Raw genomic sequence first — 5,711 nt, 5'->3', positions numbered from 1 at the left:
GATAGTCCAATCACAGGCTTACACGATAGTATGGTGTAGACATGCGTAGCTACAGTAAATAGCAACCCCTCTCTCTCTCTCTCTCCCTCTCTCTCTCATAGATAATAAACAAAAGTGAAATTAACAATTAAAAAGTTACAAAAGTATAAAGACATTTCAAATGTCATATTATGTATATATACACAGTGTTGTGTAACTCTGCAGTAGATATTACAGACAGAAAGCACTGTCTCCTAGTTACAGTATGTAGCAACCTCTCTCTCTAAACTTGTTTAAACAGTGAATTGCTTCAGGGCTCGGGCAATTTCTGTATACCAGGGAGCTAATATCTTGTGACACATTTTTTTTGTTTTTAGAGGAGTGACTGCATCTAGGGTATTTCACAAGGTTAAATTTAGATCCTCGGTTAGGTGGTTAACAGATTTTTGTACTCCAATGTTCTTGGGTAGGTGGAGGGAGTCTAGAGGAGTATCTCAGTTTCAAGATCTCAGCTTTGAGAGAAGCCTTGTCAGTAACAGGCAGGAACCAACATTAATAAGTATATTAAGGACTGAGAGGGAAAGCCCTTTTCAGAGTTTTATTCAAGTTTGAATTGATTTTGTGAACATCTCCAGCTGTGATAATAAAGATTGATTAATTTACATTGAGTTTGAGTCCTTAGAGGTGAATTTACACAGCAACTTCATGTTACTTTGATAAGTTTCAGCCACATGTTCTACTGAATGACTGTGAGTATTCTTTAATAAATCCTCTTAAGGATATTTACATATCGGTGTCCCACCTACGGGACGGTTGAGCTATTGTGCGCTAATGCGATTAGCATGAGATTTTAAGTAACAAGAACATTTCCCAGGACATAGACATATCTGATATGGACAGAAAGCTTAAATTCTTGTTAATCAAACTGCACTGTCCAATTTACAGTAGCTATTACAGTGAAAGAATACCATGCTATTGTTTGAGGAGAATGCACAATTATGAACTTGAAAAGTTATTAATAAACCAATTAGGCACATTTGGGCAGTCTTGATACAACATTTTGAACAGAAATGCAATGGTTATTTGGATCAGTCTAAAACTTTACACATACACTGCTGCCATCTAGTGGCCAAAATCTAAATGGCGCCCGTCCTGGAATAATACATTATGGCATAATACATTTGACGGTACGATAATAATAATACATTTGACGGTACGATGGACGGGGCCATGTACCGTCAAATCTTGGGTGAGAACCTCCTTCCCTCAGCCAGGGCAAAGAAAATGGGTTGTGGATATGGGTATTCCAGCATGACAATGACCCAAAACACACGGCCAATGCAACAAAGGAGTGGCTCAAGATGAAGCACATTAAGTTCCTGGAGGGGCCTACCCAGTCTCCAGAGCTTAATCCCTTAGAACATCTGTGGAGTGAGCTGAAGGTTCGAGTTGCCAAACATCAGCCTCAAAACCTTAATGACTTGGAGAAGATCTGCAAAGAGGAGTGGGACAAAATCCCTCCTGAGATGTGTGCGAACCTGGTGGCCAACTACAAGAAACATCTAACCTCTGTGATTACCAACAAGGGTTTTGCCAGGGTCAAATACTAATTTCCCTCATTAAAATGCAAATCAATTTATAACATTTTTGACATGCGTTTCTCTGGATTTTTGTTGTTATTCTGTTCAAATAAACCTACCATTCAAATTATAGACGGATCATTTCTTTGTCAGTGGGCAAACGTACAAAATCAGCAGGGGATCAAATACTTTTTTCCCTCACTATAGCGATCTACATTGAACAAAAATATAAACGCAACATGCAAACAATTTCAGCGATTTTACTGAGTTACAGTTCATATAAGGAAATCAGTCAATTAAAATAAATACTTTAGGCCCTAATCTATGGCTTTTGTATGACTGTGAGTACAGATATGCATTTGTTGGTCACAGATACCTTTAAAGTAAATGTAGGGTCGTGGATCAGAAAACCAGTCAGTATCTGGTGTGACCACTATTTGCCTGATACAGCGAGACACATCTCCTTCACATCACTCTGTTGATTGTGATCCCAAACAGATATGACATGTCTCCTGACAGCTGGTGCAGAGATTGAACAGAAATGGCTGTGTGTTGATCCCATGTTTTGTTACACAACACAATGCCACCGATGTCTCAAGTTTTGAGGGAGTTTGCAATTGGCATGCAACTGGAATGCCCCCACGCTGTTGCCAGAGAATTTAAAGTTAATTTCTCTATCATAAGCCACCTTCAATGTTGTTTTAGATACTTGACAGACCATCCCAAACACGCTGTATGGCTCGATAGGTGATGTCATGTCTGCCCCATGGTGAGGTGGGGTTATGTTATTCTGACAGCTGGTGCAGAATGATACACTGAACAGAAATATAAAGGCTTTGTTGCAACATGTAAGGAGTGTTGATCCCATGTTTTGTTACACAACACAATGCCACCGATGTCTCAAGTTTTGATGCAGTAGTTTAGTTTGCTCAGTTTGTTATATCTGGCATGCAGACTGTCTTATCCGGTGTCCTGTGTGAATGCTCTCTCTAATTCTTTCTTTCTTTCTCTCTCTCGGAGCCAGAGAATTTAAATGATGACTAGTCCACCTTCGTGCTGCTGCTCATAACTGTTCTGCCTGTGAATGTTGTTTTTATGAGAACATCTTGGCCATGTTCTATTATAATCTCCAACCGGCACAGCCAGAAGAGGACTGGCCACCCCTAATAGCCTGGTTTCTCTCTAGGCAACACGTGCTTCTACACCTGTATTGCTTGCTGTTTGGGGTTTTAGGCTGGGTTTCTGTACAGCACTTTGAGATATCAGATGTCAATAAATAAATGTGAACAGAGTGCCCATCATGACTCAATGTGACGGCCTGGGGTTATGTTATAGGCAGGCATTTATTTAAATTGACTGACAATGAACTGTAACTCAAAAATTGCGATGTTCTGTTTAATTTTTGAATGGACAAAACATTACATGTCCTGACAAAGTGCAGCGGTCTGAGGCACATTTGCATCTCCAGAGTTCATCCCAGGCTTTGTTGCAGCCGGCGGCGCACAATTTGCCCAGCGTTGTCCAGGTTAGGAGAGAGTTATATCCTTCCTGTTTGGCCCTGTCCGGGGGTTTCATCCTATGGGGCCACCTTTAGTGTCTCCTTTAAATATTTTATTGACCCCTCCTGTCTCAGCCTGTTCTCAGTATTTATGAGATGCAGTAGTTTAAAACACTGCTGGTCAATGGGGTTATCTTTATTATACAACAATAGGCAATTTAATACTTTAATGGTTTGCCAAATCTGGAGATAACTTCTCCTTTCTTATCCGGTGTCCTGTGTGAATTTAAGTATGCTTAAATGCCCGTTTCTCTAAATGGTATTGTCTGTTCTTTTAGGCTAGGAGGTGGTTGTGTTGTACTGACTCTCGGAGGACCTGTCAATCCCTAGAACCATGCCTCAGGATCTGGTGGTTGGCTGGCATGATGACTTGGAAGTTAAGACCAGGTTCAGCTGTCCCCAGTCCACCTGGAAGGTCACGTGCTGTGGGTTATCTGTCTCCAGTTTCAACTGTTCTGCCTGTGATTATTATTATTTGACCATTGCTAGTCATTTATGAACATTTGAACATCTTGGCCATGTTCTAGTTATAATCTCCACCCGGCACAGCCAGAAGAGGACTGGCCACCCCTAATAGCCTGGTTCCTCTCTAGGCTTCTTCCTAGGTTTTGGCCTTTGTAGGGAGTTTTTCCTAGCCACCGTGCTTCTACACCTGTATTGCTTGCTGTTTGGGGTTTTAGGCTGGGTTTCTGTACAGCACTTTGAGATATCAGCTAATGTACGAAGGGCTATATAAATAAATTTGATTTGGCCGGCCTGGGATGTCCTTGTCCCATCTCTCTCTAGTGACTCAATGTGACAGGCCTGGCATGGCTTTGGATGTAGCTGGGGCTTTGGTGGGGGTGCAGGGAGACACACCCTCTGTGCGAGCTGGGGGTGGAGCAGCCCGCCGTAACTGTATGGTGTTTCCACACAGAAACACAAGTATCTGCTGGGGTTTAAATTGACTGATTTCCTCCGCATATGAACTGTAACTCAGTAAAATCCACTTCCCCCAGAAATTGGAGCTGCATGTTTGGGTTTATATTTTTGTTCAGTATATGGACCAGATATTGTGACATTGGACATGTGAGCCTATGTCCTGCTTCAAAGTGAGCAGGACAGAAATAATGCTCTGACAGGCTAGATTAATTTGTTCATACCCTACCTGGGGTTGGACTTTCTTACCAGGCTGCCAGTTAGACCTAAATAGGGGCACACTGAGCTTCAGGGAGGGACGGAAGTCACCATGGCTCCCCCTAATGTCACATTCACTCAACCCAACAAACCCTTTACTCCAACAGTTAAAGCAGCAGAGACTCATGGATGCGCCCCCTCCCCCACAGCTGTGTGTGACTTTTCCCCAGCACATCTGGCTTCCAGGGAAGTCTGTACCGGTACTCCTTGTATGTAGTCTGGCTATTGTTATTATTATTATTTTTTACTCATTGTAGGAAAAGTGTTCTTGAGTAAGCATTTTACGATAAAGTCGACAGCTGTTGTTTTCAGTGCATGTGACATAAAATCGGATTTGATCCTGACCTGAACCAAAGTCACAAGGGATCTAATTTGATAGACCTAAGCCTGTGTGATTGTGGGTTTTACGTTTTTCCTAATTGTAGGCTGCCACCTTTAGTGGTCTTTTACTCTTTAAATATTTTATTGTTTTTCAAGCACTACCTCACTGCTTTAGCGCATGGCCAGAGTCACGTGTTCTCATGGGAATTATTTAAGAGATCCGTTGCTTAAGAGCGTGTGAACGAGGCTAATTGGGCATAAAACACTAGCTGGTCAATGTGAAAGGTTATCTTTATTATACAACAATAGGCAATTTAATACTGTTAATGGTTTGCCAAATGGGGGAACTTGGTGAGATAACGTTCAGAGAATCCATTTAGGCAGTTTGGTAAAAATATTACTTTTCTAAATATGTTTCCCAATGATTAATGTAGAGCAAGTGTGAAAATCGCAGCAAAATGCTTAAATTATACTTGTATCAATTTTAAAAGCAGCATTACCTTCCGATGTTTCTCCAATTATGATAAACCATTTAGAAGTCTGTACTTTTATCCATAAAATAAATAAATAAAAATCTAATTTTGGGACATAAACCCGAAAAGAGATTTTCTGGATGTATCATGTTCTGACAAACACCACTTTAGTTCCGCCACCATTGCGTTGAATTTAGACTCCGCAATGCAAGAAAACATATACCTTTAGCTTTATATGGGGAATTTTAATTATGTTAATTTGATTTCCATAGGGCCGCGAAAATGGACTCGAGGGTTAAGGGGGCTGATTTGAATTTCCTGATTTGGCCTAGCTTTTAGTCTTGGTCATTAAACCTCTAGTGACTCCCCATCCCGCATGAGGGAGCGTAATCATCGACTGACACTAATTAGCATAACGCAACGGACATAAATATTCCTAGAAAAGGAAGTGAAATATATTGAGACACCGCTTAGCCTTTTGTTAATCACCCTGTCATCTCAGATTTTCAAAATATGCTTTACAGCCAAAGCAAGACAAGCATATGTGTAAGTTTATCGATAGCCTAGTATAGCATTTTGTCCAGCACAGACAATATTTTTACAGTTTTGTAGTGTTTTCTATCC

The sequence above is a fragment of the Oncorhynchus masou genome, chromosome 8 (assembly GCF_036934945.1).
Source record: "Oncorhynchus masou masou isolate Uvic2021 chromosome 8, UVic_Omas_1.1, whole genome shotgun sequence".
Classification (NCBI taxonomy): domain Eukaryota; kingdom Metazoa; phylum Chordata; class Actinopteri; order Salmoniformes; family Salmonidae; genus Oncorhynchus; species Oncorhynchus masou.
Note: the sequence above shows the minus strand (reverse complement) of the source record.